Source organism: Schistocerca piceifrons, chromosome 3 (genome assembly GCF_021461385.2).
Source record: "Schistocerca piceifrons isolate TAMUIC-IGC-003096 chromosome 3, iqSchPice1.1, whole genome shotgun sequence".
Classification (NCBI taxonomy): Eukaryota; Metazoa; Arthropoda; class Insecta; order Orthoptera; family Acrididae; genus Schistocerca; species Schistocerca piceifrons.
The window spans coordinates 278,190,515-278,214,473 of NC_060140.1; the positions used below are offsets into that span (position 1 = coordinate 278,190,515).

General features: G+C 45.1%; 1 protein-coding gene and 1 non-coding gene across 2 annotated transcripts in view; one reads left to right on the forward strand and one right to left on the reverse strand.

Moving 5' to 3' along the window:
* LOC124788364 (shootin-1-like) overlaps positions 1 to 23,959 on the forward strand; it is a 291,408-nt gene that overhangs the window by 192,590 nt on the left and 74,859 nt on the right. The gene's annotated exons all lie outside the window — the stretch shown is intronic.
* Trnai-aau lies at positions 1,550 to 1,623 on the reverse strand. The gene has a single exon. It is a non-coding gene; the product is annotated as a tRNA-Ile (tRNA).

Consider the following 23,959-nt stretch of genomic DNA (forward strand, 5'->3'; position numbering starts at 1 on the left):
AGTTGTTTTTATGCATATATTGACAACAAATTATGCAGTGTTGCGTAAAAGTATTCTCAGAATAGACTGTGCGGTGCTACATTTTGAATGTTCACCTTACATTACCCCTTACTGCATAATACAACCTCAGCTTTCAGCATTAGTGGAAAACGCTGTTCCACAAACATCAGTTAATCTCTTGGGAATGAAACCCTGCTTTTGCTTCTACTCAGAAATCAGTTTGCAGCTTTTCTCACCGCAGCAGCTCTGGGACTGTCCCAGGAGAAGACAATACACACAACCAGACGTGCGTTCCCATCTTAATAAAGACTAGTCACTGGCTTTCTTAAAGGCTCTCTTGAAGAGCTGGAGGATTTTACTGCAATATTTCGTCGTTGCCGCTTCAGCGAAGAGCGGCACCTATTGAAAGTGAACACTGAACACAGCTTCGGACGCAATTTAGAAACAAGGTACTTGTGCAGAGCAGTGTAACAGGCAATGAGGAAAAGCGCAGTCTTGTGGTGGGAATAGGAAACGCGTACTGATCGTAAGAAAGTCACTGAACTCATAAGAACTGTAGTAGGCTAGATCAAAGATTACTCTGTTATTTCCAGCATCGTACTGGTTAATTAACATTGCAGACGTGCCATATACAACGTGCACAAGAATGGAAGACGGAGAGAGAATTGGTGGGATAGAAAAGGCGGCAAGGTAAAAATTCCCCTCTACTTCAACCGGTATATTGAAGAAGCAACGAACGAATTCTGCTATCTTGCAAGCGAAATAATGCGTGATGGATGAGGTTACGAAGACATAAGGAACTCGTTAGTACGGGCAAAGACGACCACAAGACGGCTACTATCAAACGTAAGCCTTAATTTTAGAAAGTAATTTTCGAGTAAATAAGTCCGGAACACAGCTGTGTGTCGAAGTGAATCATGGACTCTGGGTTAACCATAAAATAAGAGAGTCGAAGCGTTTGAGATGTGGTATTACGGAAGAATATTAAAAATTTGGTGGAATGACAAGACAACAAACGAGAAACTTTTCTTATAATCGGCAGGAAGAGAATATGTGGAAAAACTGACCAGATACGGTGACAGCATGATAGGACATGTATTAAGACATGAGGGAATAACTTCCGTGGTACTAGAGGGAGCTGTGAAGGGTAAAAACAGTTGTACGGGAAGACAGATATTGGAATATATCCCACAAAACATTAAGGACGTTGTGTTCAATTGCTGCTTGAAAAGAATAGGTTGGCATAGCGATAGGTGCCACATCAAACAAGTCAGAAAAGTGATGACAAAAAAAAAAAAAACAACAGAAATAGGATAGCAAAGGCAATGATGGAAACCCCGTGTTGTGCGATGTTAGTAAACACTATCGACAATAAACACTCTGACCTGTAACATGTGCATTAGATTTACTCAAAGTGATGTGTTGTTCTGAGCACAGTACTGGCTCAGAAAACCATGTACTCACGCCACGACCTTGTCGACAATCATGGAGTACTGATGTCAGCGGCATCGGGAAGTAACAATGCAATCAGCGGCGACGAGTGAACATGTGTACCGGACTGGGATTCGAACCCGGGATCTCCTGCTTATTAGGCAGGTGCGTTAACCACTGCACCATCCGGGCACAGTGTTATCGTACTTTCGCAGGCTATATTGGAATGCCTCATGGCCAACCTACACTCCCACCTAGCGCCAACTTTCAGCAGTCCCTTTACATGTCCTACATCTACATCTACATCTACATTGATACTCCGCAAGCCACCCAACGGTGTGTGGCGGAGGGCACTTTACGTGCCACTGACATAACCTCCCTTTCCTGTTCCAGTCGCGTATGGTTCGCGGGAAGAACGACTGTCTGAAAGCCTCCGTGCGCGCTCTAATCTCTCTAATTTTACATTCGTGATCTCCTCGGGAAGTATAAGTAGGGGGAAGCAATATATTCGATACCTCATCCAGAAACGCACCCTCTCGAAACCTGGCGAGCAAGCTACACCGCGATGCAGAGCGCCTCTCTTGCAGAGTCTGCCACTTGAGTTTATTAAACATCTCCGTAACGCTATCACGGTTACCAAATAACCCAGTGACGAAACGCGCCGCTCTTCTTTGGATCTTCTCTATCTCCTCCGTCAACCCGACCTGGTACGGATCCCACACTGATGAGCAATACTCAAGTATAGGTCGAACGAGTGTTTTGTAAGCCACCTCCTTTGTTGATGGACTACATTTTCTAAGCACTCTCCCAATGAATCTCAACCTGGTACCCGCCTTACCAACAATTAGTTTTATATGATCATTCCACTTCAAATCCTGCCGTACGCATACTCCCAGATATTTTACAGAAGTAACTGCTACCAGTGTTTGTTCCGCTATCATATAATCATACAATAAAGGATCCTTCTTTCTATGTATTCGCAATACATTACATTTGTCTATGTTAAGGGTCAGTTGCCACTCCCTGCACCAAGTGCCTATCCGCTGCAGATCTTCCTGTATTTCGCTACAATTTTCTAATGCAGCAACTTCTCTGTATACTACAGCATCATCCGCGAAAAGCCGCATGGAACTTCCGACACTATCTACTAAGTCATTTATATATATTGTGAAAAGCAATGGTCCCATAACACTCCCCTGTGGGACGCCAGAGGTTACTTTAACGTCTGTAGACGTCTCTCCATTGATAACAACATGCTGTGTTCTGTTTGCTAAAAACTCTTCAATCCAGCCACACAGCTGGTCTGATATTCCGTAGGCTCTTACTTTGTTTATCAGGCGACAGTGCGGAACTGTATCGAACGCCTTCCGGAAGTCAAGAAAAATAGCATCTACCTGGGAGCCTATATCTAATATTTTCTGGGTCTCATGAACAAATAAGGCGAGTTGGGTCTCACACGATCGCTGTTTCCGGAATCCATGTTGATTCCTACATAGTAGATTCTGGGTTTCCAGAAATGACATGATACGCGAGCAAAAAACATGTTCCAAAATTCTACAAGAGATCGACGTAAGAGATATAGGTCTATAGTTTTGCGCATCTGCTCGACGACCCTTCTTGAAGACTGGGACTATCTGTGCTCTTTTCCAATCATTTGGTACCCTCCGTTCCTCTAGAGACTTGCGGTACACGGCTGTTAGAAGGGGGGCAAGTTCTTTCGCGTACTCTGTGTAGAATCGAATTGGTATCCCGTCAGGTCCAGTGGACTTTCCTCTATTGAGTGATTCCAGTTGCTTTTCTATTCCTCGGACACTTATTTCGATGTCAGCCATTTTTTCGTTTGTGCGAGGATTTAGAGAAGGAACTGCAGTGCGGTCTTCCTCTGTGAAACAGCTTTGGAAATGCTGGCTACTCTGAGATTCCCGCAGAGGTCGGACGTACTTACGCCTCCGCACTGGAAAAGGTAGATCCATTGCTCATGTAGGCGAATTAATTACATGAATGCGTGGTGTCTTTTATTTTAGACATGTCCAAAAGAAAATACACATCGCGTTCATATAAATAGATGATACAGTTGACCGAATTTCAGCGAGGTTGCGCTGTGCACTTTACCAATGCTGAGTGGTTCTTCCGAAAAGTTTCTCAATACGCCGGATGTCAAGCGTCACCCATGTGTTATCTTGACAGCATGGTGCCCGTAATTCAAATGGGAAACTGTGCTGCCGGCCGCTGTGGCCGAGTGGTTCTAGGCGCTTCAGTCTGGAACCGCGCGTCCGCTACGGTCGCAGGTTCGAATCCTGCCTCGGGCATGGATGTGTGTGATGTCCTTAGGTTAGTTAGGCTTAAGTAGTTCTAAGTTCTAGGGGACTGATGACCTCAGATGTTAAGTCCCATAGTGCTCAGAGCCATTTGAACCATTTTGAAACTGTGCTGCACTCAGTGACAGCTGGGATCATCAGGAACCAACAGTTTTTTGTAAACTTGGCTACGACCAAGGTTGACCTGGCTTCTTCTCATACGTAACTCCTTGCAGCCCGCCCCAGTGGTGCAACGAAACACTCAGCTGGAGCAATGAAGAACGCAAACTTGTCTCTAGTGAAGAGAGCATAAGCCTTGGTATTAAGCATGGCCATTGGGACATGCAGCGCTGATCAGAAGAGCAGCAATGCCGGAGGAACTCGCCGGCTACATACAAGGTAAAGAGGTAGAATTCCGTACCCTATCCCTGTGGGGGAACCAAAGACTGCACCGTACTGGCCTGATGTTTGTTGAATGGACAATTGTCAGTGAAGGATACATCTAGAGCGCGGATGGAAGAATGGCGGCGTTACCATCAGGCCCGCGGTAGAAATTCATGGGGAGAGGGGGGAGAGGAAAGAGGCACTCGCATTGCATTTATTTAATGTTGCAGAAAAAACCCATGTCCCTGCCGTCAGTCACCATAAGTGCTTTTCCGACAAATATTTCAAAAAATGCTTCCTAGTAGCGTTAGTGGATATTAACCCAATAAATTTCAATCATTCGAGTCTGTATCCAAAAATTGCAAAATTACTTCTAAGTGCATATCAACTGGAATCGGCTACCTCATTGACGTATTTTGTTTTTCTATCATGTCTCGTAGTAACGTTGATAAGTAATAGTTGTCGCTTTTGAAACTGAAGGTAATTTATAATGAATTAGCTGCAACCAGTTGCTTTTATAGGCGCTTATTTTTCAACGATGACATTTCGAGATGCCTGGCAACTCATATTCAGATGTTTACATTTATTTTCGTGTCGTGAGCATTGTTTCTTTACTGACGGAGTTGCAGAATCTTGCAGCGTAAGTAAACAAGCAATGGTCACTATGATCGCATAAGTATAATCGTCTGAAGATGCGGTGACCTTTTCAGATGAATCACGTGTTATGCTCCATGGCGTTTACGGCCTCAAAGAGACGTTTGAAAGCAAATGGTCGATGTTGGAGGAGGGAGCGCTATACTCTGGTAAACTTTTACGTGGCATTCCCTGACAGATCTCGTCTTTCTAGAAGCTAAAGTGGATCAACGCAAGTAAGCATTGCAGTTTGTTTTTCCTCAGCACGATGGTATCTACCAGCGGGACAACAGAACGTGTCACTCAGTTCACAATCTACACCATGTGATCAAAAGTATCCGGACACTCCCAAAAACATACATTTTTCATATTAGGTGCGTTGTGCTGCCAGGTACTCCATATCGGTGACCACAGTAGTCATCAGACGTGGTGAGAGAGCAGAAGGGGCGGAACTAATGGTCTTCGAACGTGGTCAGGTGATTGGGTGTCACTTGTGTCATACGTCTGTATGCGAGGTTTCCACACACCTAAACATCCCTAGGTCCACTGTTCCCGATCTGATAATGAAGTGGAAACCTGAAAGGAGACTTACAGCACAAAAGCGTACAGGCTGATCCCGTCTGTTGACTGACAGAGACCACCGACAGTTGAAGTGGATCGTAGTGTGTAACAGGCAGACATCTATCCAGACCATCGCACAGGAATTCCAAACTGCATCAGGATACACTGAAAGCGCTATGACAGTTGGGCGGGAGGTGACAAAACTTGGATTTCATGGTTCAAATGGCTCTGAGCACTATGGGACTTAACTGCTGAGGTCATCAGTTCCCTAGAACTTAGAACTACTTAAACCTAACTAACCTACAGACATCACACACATCCATACCCGAGGCAGGATTCGAACCTGCGACCGTAGCGGTCGCGCGGTTGCAGACTGTAGCGCCTAGAACCGCTCGGCCAGCCCGGCCGGCGCATTTCATTGTGAGCGGCTGCTCATAAGCCACATATCACGCCGGTAAACGCCAAACGGCGCCTCGCTTTGTGTAAGGAGCGTAAAAATTGAACGATTGAACAGTGGAAAAACGTTGTGTGGAGTGATGAATCAGGGTACACAATGTGGCGATCCGATGGCAGGGTGTGGGTATGGCGAATGCCCGGTCAACGTCATCTACCAGCGTGTGTAGTGCCAACAGTAAAATTCGGAGGCGGTGGTGTTATGGTGTGGTCGTGTTTTTGATGCAGGGGACTTGCACCCCTTGTTTTGCATGGCACTGTCACAGCACAGGCCTAGATTGATGTTTTAAGCACCTTCTTGCTTCCCACTGTTGAAGAGCAATTCGGGGATGGCGATTGCATCTTTCAACAAGATCGAGCACCTGTTCATAATGCACGGCCTGTGGCTGAGTGGTTACATGACAATAACATCCCTTTAATGGATTGGCCTGCACAGTCCTGACCTGAATCCTATAGAACACCTTTGGGATGGTTTGGGACGCCGACTTCGCGCCAGGCCTCCCCGACCGTCATCGATACCTCTCCTCAGTGCAGCACTCCTTGAGGATTGGGCTGCCATTCCCCCAAGAAATCTTCCAGCACCTGATTGAACGTATGCCTGCGAGAGTGGAAGCTGTCATAAGGCTAAGGGTGGGCCAACACCATATTGAAACCCAGCCACGAATTTGTAAGCCATTTTCAGCCAGGTGTCGAGATACTATCATATAGTGTACCAGCATGAGTTTTCCGCACTCACCTGACCACCAGGCTCCCCGCATTTAAGGCCAATCGAGAATTTGTAGGCCTGCCTCGATCGAGCTATTCGCGCCATGAATCCGCAACCGAGAAACCTAGCGCAGCTGGCCACGGCGCTGATACGGCGAGGCTCCACATGCCTGTCTGTACCTTCCAGAACCTCACTGACTCTTCCTGGACGTCTCGCAGCGGCCCACGCTGCAGATGGTAGTTATTCAGGCTTTCGACAGGTAGTCGCTTTAATGTGACTGGACAGTGTGTAGTCCGATTTTGTAGCCTGTGATGTGCCGTCGGCTCGGAGGTCGCCAGTAAGGTGAGGAGAAGTGGTGGTGTATAATTACGGATCACAAGAGGTGCACCAATCCAGTGTATGTCGTCGTCGTCGTCGTCCCCCTCCCGTAAGCGTCGCGCTAGCGAAGTCAGCTCTCCCAACGATTCGTTGACAGTAGATGATGGCAGTACTGTAATCTATTTTTTCCAAAGTGGAAAGAAGGAATCGTTTTAATTCTAGACCTTATGTCCCGGGAAATATAAGTAATATTCTACTAAGAAACCCAGTTTAATTGCAAACAAAATATCAGTTGTGCTGCAAATGACAGCCATACAAACTTAAATATGTTATATTAAGATGTACGGGGTGATCATTAAAAATGACAAACTGCAGGAACGGATTCTTGACTCGAAATGGAGGAAAAAAGGTCCTACGAACATGTGTCCAGAAATGCATCATTAATACAGTAGATGGCGCCGACGAATGACATCGTGCCGTATGTTCCTTGTGTGTTGCAGGCTGTGTGGTTGAAGCAGCGTACGGTAAGCGGCAGAATGGTCCGATATTCATGTCGGGAACAAGCCGAGATGGTGTTTGTGTACGGCCAACAAGATGGAAGCGGTCGAGAGACAGCACGGCTGTACCGAAACAAGTATCCTCACAGACACCAACCATATTACACATCATTTCAAAGCCTTTTTGGGCGTTCGTGTGATCATGGGTCCTGTCAGACAGACAAACGTGTAGTGAGGCGGCGGACGGTGCATACACCAGATTTGGAGGACCGGGTTCTACGCGATATTGAGGCGAACCCAAGTACAAGCTCCAGGCAAGGGGCCCACCAACATGGTGTAAGCCAAAGTACGACTATTTGTATCCTACAAGACAAGCGCTATTATTCTAAGCGCTACTATCCTGATCTATATTAACGACGTAAGAGACAATCTGAGTAGCCATCTTAGATTGTTTGCAGATGATGCTGTCATTTACCGTCGTGTAAAGTCATCAGATGATTAAAACGACTTGTAAAATGATTTAGATGAGATATCTGTATGGTGCGAAAAGTGGCAATTGACCCTGAATAAGGAAAAGTGTGAAGTTTTTCACATGAGTACTAAAAGAAATCAGCAAAATTTCGATTACGCGATAAGTTACACAAATCTCAAAGCTGTAAATTCAACTAAATACTTAGGGATTACAATTACAAATAACCTAAATTGGAACGATCACATAGATAATATTGTGGGTAGAGCAAACCAAAGATTGCGATTCATTGGCAGAACACTTAGAAGGTGCAACAGGTCTACTAAACAGACTGCTCACACCATGCGTGTCTGTCCTATTCTGAAGTATTAATGTGCAGTGTGGGATCCGCATCAGGTGGGACTGACGGATGACATCGAAAAAGTACAAAGAAGGGCAGCTCGTTTTGTATTATCGCGAAATAGGGGAGATAGTGTCACAGACGTGATACTTGAATTGGACTGGCAATCATTAAAACAAAGGCGTTTTTCGTTGCGACGGGATCTTCTCATGAAATTTCAATCACCAGTTTTCCCCTCCAATTGCGAAAACATTCTGTTGGCACCCACCTACATAGGGAGAAATGATCATCACGATAAAATAAGAGAAATGAGGGCTCGCACAGAAAAATTTAAGTGATCATTTTTCCCGCGTTCCGTTCGAGAGTGGAACGGTAGAGAGACAGCTTGAAGGTGGTTCATTGAACCCTCTGCCAGGCACTTTATTCTGAATAGATGTAGATCACATGCAACAAGTGCAAGGATTATCAGCAGCGTTTATCCCTCTATGAGAAGGACTTTGTCGATGGTTTTTGCACCGGACCATCACAATTTTGCGATGTCTGTAATCAGTCCCCTTTACAGTACGTTGCGTCATAGCCAGCAACACATAAGAAACACACGTCACGTGGTCACAGAAACTGTCGGCGCCATCTGCCGTGGTAACGATGCATTCCCGGACACATGTTCATAGGACATTTTTCCTCCGTTTCGATTCACGAATCCGTCCCTGCAGTTTTATTCATGTTTACCCATATACTTCGTTAATAATGGTATGAAAATACATACCATAATACCAAAACCATTAAAAGAATGGCACCCATAAGTTTGAAAAACAAATAGTAGAATTCTATGAAAACAGAAGTAATGCCAAAACTAAGCTAATTAAATAGATCGCTGCGATTAAGCAGGATCTTAAAGTAGCCGGTATAACTCAGGAAGACGTTAGGTATAGAAAAACATTCAGGCAAAAGATATTTACTTGGGAAGCTGGTCAGAGGTAAATTAGAAAACGAACTGGAAGACCGTGGTCTGATGAAAGAAAATGACTTCATTCTGATAGGATGAACCAAATCTGGACACAAAGGAAGGCCAACCATCAAACGTACCTCGCGTGGTCCTTCTGGGCCCACACGTGAATAATAATAAAACAATGTATATCATAATGCAGAAAAAAATTGCATGTTATTTTAATACAAAAAATGAACTCACTGATGATCGTCGACCTTCAGCAAATCATGTATGAGTGTTAAAAAGAAGAATTTATGTTTGCTCAAGGCAGAACCACATTTCCGTAATTATATTACATTACTCGCTAAATCGTTTATGAATAAATTACATAATGTGAAATATTAGACTCGAGTGTTCCATTTTTCATTTGCCTGAATAAGCGAATAACTGCACCTGTTTCCGCGCTGTGTTCAACACAATAGAGTACTGCCTTCATTGTCGAGCACGCGCTCTGCTTGTCGAGGCGGTGCATTGTATTTGTTTATGTTCAGGGTCCGCAGCAGTCGCGTACGTTACCCTGCATGTACGCAGTTCTTTCCAGGAGTGCTACACTTCCTGAGAGGGGAGCGTCGGAGAAAGAGATAAAACACACACACACACGCGCGCGCGAGCGCACAAGGAGAACGGACGTGGAAAGGTGGGAGAGAGGCAAAGAGGAGAACGCCAGAGTCGTCTGGCGTCGCAGAGGTCGTAAAGGGGACGGCGAATTGGAACCGCCGTCCCAAGCAGCAGTAAACCCGGCGGTTTTCCCACCAGAATAGCACTGCAGTTGACGCGTTAGTTCCGTGGACTAGCAGCCCGCCGAGAAGCCGTATGTCGCGGGCAGACGCCAGGGCGAACTTGGTAACGGTTTCACGACTTCTCCCAATGTACATTTACATTTACGTGGGCCTGTGCAGACTGCAGTTATCTTTACAAGTCCCGAAACACGCTTCACCAGTATAGGGAAAGGGAACATGGAGTAGCTTCCGCAGGAGTTCATGCCGTTCGCTGAGACAAGATAAAACTACGTAAATGTCACGGGCACACACTCTAACGGTTAAATGTCAGCAGAATTGTTTGTACTAGCCTGTGAAGGAGGATCACACGCCGAGTAGAGTACATCGACAGAGCACACACCACCACCATCAGAAACAGCATCAACAACTTGCGCAAAACTTCTTTGTAGTTTTACGGTTTCTCCTTGTGTAAAGCCATACAGTCAAACTTACGGGGGAAATGGAGCGCTTGCGAGGGCGGAAGTAGGAAAAAAATGGTTCAAATGGCTCTGAGCACTATGGGACTCAACTTCTGAGGTCATTAGTCCCCTAGAACTTAGAACTAGTTAAACCTAACGAACCTAAGGACATCACACACATCCATGCCTGAGGCAGGATTCGAACCTGCGACCGTAGCGGTCTCGCGGTTCCAGACTGCAGCGCGTAGAATCGCACGGCCACTTCACCGGCGAAGTAGGAAAACACTCTCGTAAGATTCAGACGTACATTAAAAGCTAGTTTTCGGGCTCGTAGCTTCGGAAGAAAACTATGAAGAGCAAAGATGAACCGTAAAAATAGATTTGCGCTAAATGAAGGGGCAAAGAATGAATCTGGTGAGTAAATCAAGGACAGCACATACCACACATCAGCCATCCGGTATACAGTGTGAGTCGGGAGGAAAGGGTGATACTACTGGAGATTCTGAACAAGAAGCTTATAGTAAACATATGCCCTTTTCTTCGGGTGAACCAATGAAAACAGCTAGGAACGAGAAAGGTGCAGGTGATGGTAAATTAGGATACCTTTATGGTTTGTTTAATTGTGTACGCTTCCTCACAGAAGATGTTCAAACAGTCCACCGTCAACTTCAGTGCATGTTGCTGCTCTTGTAGACAGGTGTTGTGTCGCCGATCGGAGCTCAGTTTTGCATTCCTTTACCTGGGTAAATACGAGCGCAAAGTTCCTCTCTTGTGTCCACTCTGCGCTTGTAGACGTCGCTCTTCACTCACCTCCACAAACAGCAGTCCAATGGGGTTAAGTCGGGTGACCTTTGTGGCCAAGCAATGATTCCACGGCGACCGATCCAACGACCAGGATACGTTGTGTTGAGATACTGTGTCAGTGGCTGTAAGGAATGTGTAGGAGCTCCGTCATGCTGAAAGTACATACGAGCTCGTGTTGCCAAAGTAATATCCTCCACGTATTCTGGGAACACATTTTGAAGAAACTCAAGATACCGTGTCCCAGTAAAACGGTCCTCTAAAACAACTGGACCGATTAGCTGGTCATCAATAATACCGCACCACACGTTGACTGAGAAACGTCGTTGAAAATTAGTTTCCACAGTCGCGTACACATTTTCATTTGCCCATACGCGAGAGTTGCGCGTGTTGTTGGTTCCGTTGCGGGTAAATGTTGACTCATCAGTGAACAGAATACGTGGAATTAATCGCTCATTGACAATGATCCATTGACAGAATTCTTGCCGGGCGGCAGCATCTCCTTCATGCAGATGTTGTACACTCTGCCGATGAAAGGCATGCAGCCCGTGCTCGTGTACTGTGCGTATCACTCCTGTTTGTGGAATACCAAGTTGGGTAGCAATTCTTCTAAAGCTAGTAGTAGGGCTGCGTTCCACTACTTATGTTCTCAGTTTCATAAAGAGTTCGTTGTACGAGACGTTCAGAGACAACATTTACGCGGGGAAGCGTACCACGCTCACACAATCCGTGAAACGCCCTGCTGAACACCCTGCTATCTGGCACTCTGCGGTTCGGATCTCGTTGTTGGTATTCTCGCACAGCAGCTCTGGAATTCCCATTGGACAAACCACAGACAAACACCATGTCAGCAAACTTTGCATGTGTGAAGATCCGTGGCATTTTCACTACACAAAACTGTATTCGTTGTTCACGTAACAGCACTGTAGTACCGTGCACTACGACAAGCACTGTCTGACTGAAACTTGAGGTAAACAAATGCACCATGCGCAAGTGAACTGTGTACTGGCACGGTTAGTAAGGACGACGCTACAAGTTTCCCGTCCTTAGTTGTTTTCATTGGTTTACTCGGAAAAGGGCATATGTTTATTAGAAGTTTTTTGTTCAGAATCACTACTAGTATCACCCCTCATAGCATGTACCTTTCCTCCTGACTCACCCTGTATATGCAGAGTGGTCAAACACAGTCTGGAAAGCTTGCAGGAGTGTTGTAGGGTAGATTGTGCTGAGAAATAATTGTCAAAAAATTCGATACGGTGCGTCGTTTCCAATTTAAGTAGCATTGAATTTAGGCAATAGGATTGCTGTCCGCTCAATTCGAACCAGCCCGCAAGAGACAATATCGCCAAACGTGTTCTTCGTTTGGTTTCCTCATACCAAACAAATGTAGCTTTTGCTCACCTAGCTTAAACTTTATCACTTCCGAAAAGTGGTAATGAGCATTTGAAAAAGTGGTAACTTACAGATCCACAGATATCTTTGCATTACCGCATTTTAGTGCGTCCAAGTGTTTGAATTTGCGCGCGCGACGACATGATTGGCTAACTTCAATGCTAAATAACTCGGATACGGTGAAACGTATATAATTTTTTCTGAACATTTATTTCTCTGCCCAAACTCCCCTGCAACACCCTTACAAGCGATTAGACTGTTTCTGACTGCCATATGTATAGACATCCACAGAGAGCTTGGCAGTTGCTGAGAATTAGCGAGATTTTCACATCCATTGCTACATCTACATAATATTTGTACGCCGCAAGCCACTTTACGGTCCGTGGCGGAAGGTACTTTTCGTTCCACTGTCACTTCTCCCCTTTCCTTTTCCAATCGCGAATGGTGCGCAGGAAAAAGATTGTTGGTAGGCGTCTGTGTGATACGGGATCTCTCTAATTTTATCTTTATCGCCTTTCCGCAAGGAGGAAGGAACGTATTGGTTGACTCTTCTAGGAATACACGCTATCGAAAATTAAATATTAACACTCTGACTGCCACCAGGCAAACCCGCCTGCTGTAGCCATCGGCGGTCAACGTGTTATGCTATTTTTTGATGAGTAACGCCTCTCACACAGCATTTGCCACTGTATACCTGCCTAGTTTTCCGGTTTTCCCGGAAGATATCCGGATTTTGGGGTAGTCTTCCGGTTTTCCAGATGAGCATCGTTTTTTTCCGGATTTTCAATTCCCGGGCTTGTTCCCATCCTCTGCATTCCTCGCATTTCAATTTTGACTTTCGATAATAATAGCTGCTATTCTGAGATGCGAGTGTTTGAAATTCGACTGAAAGTCAACCGATAATATTACCGATAATCCCTTCTCGCGGAATATCACTGCCCTTTAGTAATTAACTCTGTGTGTTTGAAACACCACCAGCAAAAGTCGATCGAACATTCTGTCGATAATCACAACTCGCAGATTATCGCTGCATACTCTTTGTGCCTAGACCTCGTGGTAGCGGGAAAGCTTTCTTTCTCTTGTTTTTATGCCGTGATTGCTGTGGTTCTAGTATTCCTGCAATTGTGAGACGAATTTTTGTGCGATTTAGTGTTTTCGTGAAGAGTTCAACTAAGAAACGATATCATCAGTGTTTCATGGACTACGGCTTAATGAGCATTCGTGGAGCTACATCTACATCTACATATATACCCCGCTAGCCACCAAGCAGTGTGTGGCGGAGGGCACTATTCGCGCCAAAGTCATATTTCCCCTCCTCTGTACCACTCGTGGATCGCAAGAGGGAAAAACGACTCTGAACGCCTCAGTACGAGCTGATGATATTCCGAAGTGCTGTAGGTTATCTAGGCTAATGTGTTCTGTTCTGACTTAACCGCACAGCAATGCCGAGTGTGAGCGGGTGTTCAGCTTGGTGAAGAAGAATCGCAATTAGTTTAGTTTCTCGATGTCGAATGAAACTCTGGGATCCATTCCTATTTCGAATACAAGAAGCCACGATCCATGTTACATGAATAGTTATCCGTCAGAATTTCTGAAGAAAGCGAAGAAAGCTACTCGTCTTAATCTCTCCTCTGCAACCTGTGATGGAATATAGCCAGTGTTCTGTGAACTTGAGAAAATTTTGTAAATGTAAATAAACGTTCAGTTTAGTAGTTTTGACAGTGTCGTTCGTATTGTCGCTTGCAAGATCAAGTGCAGGAAAGCTCATTTTTGTGTACTGTGGCCGGCCGGTGTGGCCGAACGGTTCTAGGCGCTTCAGTCTGGAACCACGCGACCGCTACGGTCGCAGGGTCGAATCTTGCCTCGGCCAGGGATGTGTGTGATGTCCTTAGGTTAGTTAGGTTTAAGTAGTTCTAAGTCTATGGGACTGATGACTACATATGTTAAGTCCCATAGTGCTCAGAGCCATTTTGTGTACTGTGGGAACTGTTCCCAACGTTAAGTGACAGCAAATGAACACTCATCAGCACGTAACTTTTGTAAGTACATAGCTTCAAAGTTCGAAAATATTGATCTTAAAATGTAGCCTACATTATATGTGTTAACATTATTTGTAATGTCTTTCTGTGTAGTGCCAGCCGGGCTGGCCGAGCGGTTCTAGGCCCTGCAGTCTGGAACCGCGCGACTGCTACGGTGCCAGGTTCGAATCCTGCCTCGGGCATGGATGTGTATGATGTCCTTAGGTTAGTTAGGTTTAAGTAGTTGTAAGTTCTAGGGGACTGATGAAGTTAAGTCCCATAGTGCTCAGAGCCATTTGAACCATTTTTTTCTGTGTAGTCTTTTGTCGCTATGTTTGAACACCTTGCGACGCACTCACGCGATAAATTTTTACGATTTTGAATCCTCTGGGTTTCTGTTTTTGAAAGTTGGCAGGTGTGCCACTGGATTTTTATGAGACTCCCGGTGACGCTGTGGCGCTGACTAAGACGCGATGCTTTAGATCGTCTCTCTTTCCTCTATCGATCATATCTGGTGTGAGTCCCAGAGTGACGAGCAATTCTCTAGAATAGGTCGACTGAGGATTTCTTAATGTACCAGATTCGTGAGTGGACTACACTTCATGAGGATTCTCGTCCGAATGGGACGGAAATCGGTAGATGTGATTTACATGTACAGACAAAGAATTTATTACAAATTCATAAAAACTGGACGAATTAGTCAGGAGAAAGAGCTTCACAAATTGAACAAGTCAGTAACGCGTTGGTCGACTTCTGGCCCTTATGCAAGCGGTTATTCGGCATGGCATTGATTGATAGGATTGTCGGATGTCCTTGTGAGGGATATCGTGCCAGATTCTGTCCAATTGGTGCGTTAGATCGTCAAAATCCCGAGCTGGTTGGAGGGTCCTGCCAATAATGCTCGAAAAATTCCCAATTGGGGAGAGATCCGGCGACCTCGCTGCCAAAGACAGGATTTGGCAAGCAAGAAGAAATTCACATGGTGTACGGGCGGGCATTATCTTGCTGAAGTGTAAGCCCAGGATGACTTGCCGTGAAGGGCAACAAAACGGGGCACAGAATATCGTCAACGTCCCGCTGTGATGAAAGGGTGCCGAGGATAATAACGAAAGGGGTCCAGCTATGAAATGAAGTGGCACCCCAGACCATCACTCGTAGTTGTCGGGCCTCATGGCGAGCGACAGTCAGGTTAGTATCCTACCGTTGTCCGGGACTTCGCCAGACATGCCTTCACTGGTCATCGGGGCTCAGTTCGAAGCAGGTCTCTTCAGTGAAGACAATTCTGCTCCGGTCCGTGACAGTCTAACCCAAATCTGCTGACTGTGTCCTCAATGGCGGTGGGCCATGTAAACAGTCACATTTGAATATTTAAGGCAGGAGGGAGGTACTGGCGAAAGTAGAGCTTTGACGGCAGGTCGTAAGTCGCGCCTGGATAGCGCAGTCGGTAAGAGACCACTTGCCCCCGAAAGGCATAGATCCAAGACAAGCACACACTTTCAGTCTACCACATTTCGTTTGAGATTAGTCTGCTCTCAACGTTCCACATGTGTGGTGGTAGTAGTGAGCTATTTTATAAGTGTTCCACATAACCTGAGAGGGCTGACCAGTGATCCGATTATTATATGGGGCTTGCGAATGGTGCTAGTCGCAAATTATGTCAGAATCATTTCCACAATGAAAATAACCAAGCAATCAAGCTTTGCTGATGTTTATCGCCACACTGCTGATTTATTTACTGTTTTAGTTCTTGTCTGCATATTCTTTGGATCATATCTGTGAAATTTGGATCGCGTCAGTAAGTTCACAAGAAAAAGATACAGTCTCGTCTTTTACTTGGATTTTTATTGTAGTCTTAATTTACATTAAAATGAAATACGTGTAACCCATGGCATAATGATATCTATTCAGAAATTAATCTATATAGTAAAATGAGTTGTCAAGAAGAAATTATTTCAATACTTTTTCTACAACTGTCATTATCTATCAGCACCGTTGGTTCATAATGGAAGTGGCGAAATGTTTTTATTGCTTCAGACGTTGCTCTTTTCTGTACAAGACTAAGGTTAAGATTGGGATAATATAGATTGATTTTGTTCCCAGCGCTATATGTATGAATACTGCTCTTGTTTTCAAATTTTTTACTGGTTCTTCACAGTAAACTTTATGAGAGTAGTGAAGCTGTTGTTGAAATGTTTAGGTTTTTTGAACATTTCCCTCTATGATGTTCAGGAATGGACTCAAGATATTATTCTTCCAGTCATTTCCATGCAATGAATACTTTCTGTCTTTGTGCGTAATTGCTCCAGAATTTATTCCATATGGCATTTATGAATAGAAGTATGCAAATTAAAACCAATTTTATTGATAGTTTCATTACCAGAAATCAGCAGCTATACGTAGAGCAAATATTACTGAACTCAAATGGTTGGGAAGAACAGCCAGGACAAAAAAATGGTTCAGATGGCTCTGAGCACTGTGGGACTTAACTTCTGAGGCCATCAGTCCCCTAGAACTTAGAACTACTTAAACCTAACTAAGGACATCACACACATCCATGCCCGAGGCAGGATTCGAACCTGCGACCGTAACGGTCGCGCGGTTCCAGACCGTAGCGCCTAGAACCACTCGGCTACTCCGGTCGGCAACAGCCAGGACAGGAATTATGCTGTTGTCCAGCCACTTCTACCGACATATGACTGATCCGCTCACGTTGCTAGTCACAGCAAAATTATCACCACTTTAACTAGAACGCGACTGGATTCTGCGTCGTTCGCAGCAGACTTGATTAGAATCTGAGTTGTCATCGACCCTAAAGTTGATCTGATGCTGTTGTCCATTCATGTCACTCGCCAGCTATGCTCTTTTATAACTGTTGCACCCCAAATTATCAACTACCTGCTTTATGTATTCGTATCTAGGCCTTCCCTGTGGATTCTTTCCTCAACCATTGTTGTTTAGCAACTACACTTTTCAGCACAGCGGGAAAGACGGTGGCCTCACGTTCTGGAGGACTAGAGTTAAAACCTCGATGGGCATCCTGATTTAGGTCACCTGTGGCTTTTCTGAATCGATTAATGGAAACACCAGGACTGGCTGCTCTCTTATATTCCCCTCGTCAGAGTTCAGCGCGGTTTTATAAATCATCCCTCGTGTGGAACTCAGCTTGCCCACGATATACGGCGAAGTATGGCTGGAGGGCAACAGGCAAATTCCATATTTATAGAGTTCCGCAAAACATTTGACACTGTGCCCAACTGCAGACTGTTAACGAAGGTACGAGCATATGGAATAAGTTCCCAGGTATGTGAGTGGTTTGATGACTTCTTCATTAATAGAATTCCGTATGCTGTCCTCGATGGCGAGTGTTCATCAGAGATAAGAGTATTGTCATTAGTGCTCCAGGGAAGTGTGATCGCGCCGCTATTATTTTCTTCATGAAAAATGATCTGACAGACAGGGTGGACGGCAATGTTCTGTGCTGGGGATGCTGTTGTGTACCGGAAGGTGTCGAATGAATGGCAACTAGCTCTAAACGTAGAACAATGTAAGTTGATGTGGAATGGCAGGAAAAGCTATCCTGTAATGTGTGGATACAGCATTAGCTGCGTCCTTCTTGACATAGTCACGTCGTTTAAATAACTGTAAAGCGATATGAAATGGAACGAGCATGTGCGGATTGTGGTAGGGGAGGCGAATGATCGACTTTGGTTTATTGGGAGAACTTTGGGAAAGTGTAGTTCATCTGTAAAGGAGACCGCATATAGGACGGTAGTGTGGCCCATTCTTGAGTACTGCTCGAGTGTTTGGGATCGGCACCAGGTCGGATTAAAGGAAGACATCCAAGCAATTTAGTGGCGGACAGCTAGATTTATTACTGGGAGGTTCGAACAAGACGCAAGTATCACGGAGATACTTTGGGAGCTCACATGGGAATCCCTGGAGGGAGGGCCTTTTTTTCAAGAAACACTATTGAGAAAATTTAGAGAAGCGCCATTTGAAACTACTGCAGAACGATTTTACTGCCGCCAAAATACATTCCGTGTAAGGTCCACGAAGATATGAGAAATTATGGCTCACACGGACGTGTACAGATAGCAGTTCATCCCTAGCTGTGGTTGCGAGTGGCCACCACACAACGTACGGCGGCTTGCGGAGTGTGTGTACCGTCTATAGTCACCATAAGAATGACGGGACGTTTAAACCTTAATCTTATTTTGTACCATAGTGTATTCCGGCCGTGTCTAGCTCAACGCGATCTGCGTCTGTTTGGGACTCTTTCCAAGGAGCTGGTCAATTCTGCCTCCAATGTTGGTGCAGTGCTCACCCTTAATAGGATTTCCAGGCCGCGAAGTCAGAAGTGGTGGAATTCTCGGCCCAACGCTTCTCCGGAGAGCTCTGTGGGATCAACGGACGCGTATACTCCATGCACAGGCTAGGCGGGCCCATCGGTACCGACCGACCGCCGTGTCATTCTCCGACAAGGGCGTCATTGGATGCGGCATGGAGGGGAGTATCAGTTTTCGTGACCAGGCGCCGCTACTACTCGGCCAAGTAGTTCCTCAATTAGCATCTCGATCCAGTTCCACGCACCAAGGAAAAAAAATCCATGACAGTTCTGGGAATCGAACCCGGGTTCTCCGCATTTCAGTAAGCCGCGCCGACCATTTAGCTATGGAGGCAGAATCTATAGGACTCAAGTACGCCGAAAATCCGAGCTACTCCACTCGTCTGATTATGTTACTCTCTATTGAAACACGTTTCGAATGATCTTGTCGTAAGAGGGACGTTAAACACTAACCTTTCATTCCCATAGGCAGTAGTGTTCGGACTGACGTTATCGCTCGTGAAAATGAAGACACAGTCCTTTGCGTTCCGGATAATTTGAACGTTGTCTTCCACTACCTCTGTATAATATCGCTCTCCCACGAACCACTCTAGTGGGAAGATATGCAGTGCTCTTCTTAAAATTTCCGTGAGACCAGTCCGGATCAAGAATCGATGTCCACTGCAATTGCCACTTTTAAGTATGTTTCGGCATGGTACAGCCTTCATTGTTTTCCCCATACTGCCTACTGTCGTTAGTTACTATGAACTATGAATTATCTGAGCACGCCACCGTGACTCACTGCTCTAGCTCATTATCACGACGTTCGGGTACATCACTACATTCCGGAAGGGCGGCATATGGCGGCTAGTGCAACGCACCGTAGAGGGTTCCGAGAGTGAAGTCCCACACTGTACTGTTGTTGTGAAACGGGTTCTGGAGGGAAAGAGGCGTGCCGGAAACACGGTCACAAGCTATTTCTACAAGAGTAGCGGATCTATTCCTTTTCACGAGTCGGGCTATGCATTGACCTTGCTGTACAACATGCGCGCTATTTCTGTGAAAGCAACAGATCTATCCTGCAGTGCACATCTACATCCATACTCCGCAAGCCACTTCTAGTCATTCCCGCATACGTCAACTCCGAAATGAAATTATATATTATTGTTGTTACTGTTTTTTACGTGACTGTATTACTTTCGAAAAAATAAAGAACGACCGTCTTCAGTCACAATTTTTCGCATTTAGGACCGTCATTAACTTACATCTGAAAAATATTGATGTAGACTGTCAAAGCACCTGAAGACGAGCCCCACGGCTCGAAATGCATCGCTCATTGAAATAAAACCACGATTGTGACTGAAGGCGGTTGTTCTTTATATGTCCTAATTATTTATACGACACAGCTAAAATGTAACACCACAACAGAAGCAGGACGGTGACAAGCCAAGCTATATTCAGAATTGCCCGCCTCTGTAGCCGAATGGTCAACGCGATCTACCCTCATGCGAGGGATCCGGATTCGATTCCCGGTGGTGCTAGGGATTCTTTTCCTTGGTGGGAGGACTGGACCGGGATGCACTCAGCGTTGAGGAGCTGCCTGATTGGGAGCCAGTGACTCCAAGATCGAAGCGTCGACAACGGCCGGGATTGCGGCGTGCTGACTCCATGCCGCTCCATACCACATCCAATGATGAATTCTGAGGATGACTCGGCGGTCGGTTGACTGCTGCGTAGTCTTCAGGGCCTGCCCACTTTCCTTCATATTCGGAATTTCGTTAGCCATGGGCTTGCAACAAGGCGTTGCTCAGTCCCTATGAACAGATTGTTAAATACAGGGTGAATCACCTATAACTTGCACCACCAATATTAGGGAAATGGAAAGAGCTGTTGACGTGCGTTTTTTGCAGAATGGATTGGTAGTCGGTGACCTGTATTGTTAGCCAATAAACAGATTGTAATAATACGTAGAAATTGTATTTTTTTACGCAAACTTCCACTTTTTAAAATGGAACAGGGCCTTTTGACATTGACAGACTAAAGGTTGGGTAAATAAGAATGTCAGTCGTGTTTGTTGCAGAATTCTAGTGTGAGTTGTTTACGAGATACCGTATTTTGGAAAGTTTCTACACAGAGACTTGCACAGTACCTGTGGTAGCACACACTAAAGAACAACACAAGTGCATACACTGGTTATGTGGATTGTGGCCGGCAACGGAACAACTGACCATCACAGGTTGAGTTCAAAATGATCACCGGCAGCGGCAGTACACGCCTCCTGTCTGGCATGGAACGACTGCTGCGCACGTGACAGCATTTCGGCAGAGGTGTCTGAGCAGTCTGTAGTAATACGTCGTTGCATATCGTCGGGTGTAATTGATATGTCATTGTAGGCAGCGTCTTTCAAATATCCCCCCCCCCCCCCCCCAGGAAATATTCTACAGGAGTCAAACCCGGGAACAGGCCGGCCAAGGTACAGGTCCTCTGCATCCAGTCCAACGATTTGGAAACAGTTCGTGAACACATGCTGTAGTACTTCGTGCATTATGGGCTGGACAGCGATTATGTTGATTCAACAGGTTCCACCTAGCCTGCAGAGGAACGTCTTCTGGCATCCGTAGAAAATGGTCTGCTAGCGGGCTGCTATATTTGTGCGCGTTCAGTATTCTGTCTATGAAAAGCGGGGCTATGGGCTGATGTTTCACTATCCCACACTAAACGTTTACATTCCATAGACGCTGACGTTCCACCTGAGGGAACCAACGAGGATTGTCAGCAGACCAGTAGTGCACGTTTAGGCGGTTTACCTGGCCGCGATTGGTAAATATGGCTTTATCAGTAAAAGAGATACATGATGCATCTGGAGTGTACAGTCATAACGCCCGCGTATAGAAGTTAACACGATTCTCATAATCGTTTCCCTGGAGCTCTTTATGGAGAGAGATGTGACAGGGAGGGAACCTATGGCTATGGAGAATGCGTAGGTCATTGGCTGACTCTTGCCACATCCTCGTGCGATTACGCTGGAGCTAACGTGCGGACCAACTATAACAGCAGCAAGAATGTTAATTTCCCTCTTCTGTCGTCACTTGTTTCCTTCTGTTAGGTTGTCTAGGTGTTACACTACCACTTTTACGTAATTGGGTGAGAGGTCTTCCTACACTCTCCATGCACAATGAACATGTCGGCTTTTTTGCATTGGTAAATCCCATCGTCCACCAACGACCTACTACTTCGACTGTCACAACCTAACTGACTAGCAATTCGCATTGCATTCGAGGAGTACACAAGCACACTGTAAGGAAACATAACAACATAGTACCTAGCAACTACGCAGGCTGAATGGCACAAACAAATGTTGGCGTGGAACTTTGCGCAATACGATATCTCGTTAACGATTCACAATAGATTCCTACAACGAACACCACTGATTTCTAGTTTATTTTATTAATGTCAATAGGCATTGTTCCATTTAAAAAATGTATATTTGCACAAACAATAAACGTACTAAGTATTATTGCAATCTTTGTATTGGCTAACAATACGAGCCCGTGACCACCAATCCACTCTGTGGATAACTTTCCTTTTCCGCAATATTTGCGATTCAAGATTTAGACAATTCACCCCGTATAAGGTAACTTCACACATATGTACATATAATGGAACGACAAACAGATAATGATGACAGGAATCGGCAAGGTTTTTACCTCTTTTATGATAACGAAAATAAAAAGAACTATGGGTACTAGGTGTAGTCGACAGTTAAAATTATGACTTCGAAAAAAATTACGTAAGTATTATTTCGTTTATTTGCAGGTACATATCTACAGTCCTCGTTCACATTGAAATCCCGCTCCACAGTACCGTAACACGCAACCAGAGGAGCCAAAATAAATTGGTGCAGCCCATCTACAATCACTGTACTGCGCCATATTGTTTTGCTTCTCTAGCGGTGGGCTGCGGTACTACGGTCCCGGATTTCAGTGTCATTGAGAACTGCAGATACGTACCTGCAGAGAAACAAAAAATTCACACGGCTTATTTTTGTCAAAACTTTCACTGCCCCTCGTATCGCTGTTTTCCTGTAGCTCACAAAAAACATGGTGGAAAAACATAGAACTGCGTCATACGTAAAATATTGATACTACAAAGATTTCTCGGAGTTATCTCATATCGGGCTGGGGTGGCCGAGCGGTTCTAGACGCTACAGTCTGGAACCGCGCGACCGCTACGGTCGCAGGTTCGAATCCTGCCTCGGGCATGGATGTGTGTGATGTCCTTAGGTTAGTTAGGTTTAAAGTTACGTTGTGCAAGACGCGACAGTTGGCTGCGACTGCGACACTGCCCCCTCCTCTTTCCCCACCCGGGCAGACGGCGACACGGCCGCAACACGACTGGAGTCGTCGCCGTTTCCCAAGCTTCGGTCGGCGGCAGCGGATTCAAATACATAAGAAAAATAAGAATTCCGATTTTCTTGCTGTAAAAAATACTGTATATTAATGCAACAAAGTTACATCGGCTCCCAGAGTTAGTTTTTCGATACAGATTCTCCTTTTACTTTAAAAAATTGAAAAGTATCCCTTCCGGTTTTCCGTGTTTTTTTCGCTGTATATTACTTCTCAATCAATTGTGAGGAAAGTAAAAGGCACAAAAAATTGATGTTTGCGTATCTTACAGTTTCACATCACAGCTTGATAATGAGGTGTCTATTTTTCCGATATTCGTCACAGTTATCCCGATACTTAATTTACAAGTAACCTACTGCATAAAATTTGAATTGTGTACAGTGAAAAATGTGGTCGCTGGCTACTTTACGTATGGTTCACGTTAGGTCATACATCGTTGCCGATGAAAAGAAGCTAACATATCGAAATTATTTTTTAAGTTGAGATCAGATTGATATCGATCTCCGTTTCCGAGATTTGGGCTCATATATCTCCGGGAGCGTCGCGACTAGCCGCCAGTTCTGTCGACGCGCAACGAGAATCGTGTGGTCATCACACGATAGAGAATGCATTTGTTTTGTTTCGCTGACACATTTGGACCTAATGAAACCATTTTATGTCATATTCCTCCGGTATGAGTTAGTAATATTTCTCCATATGCTCTTGACAATTTCATTTAAAATGCCACGAAACGTAGGTTTCTTAAAGCCAAGTGATCAAGCAGA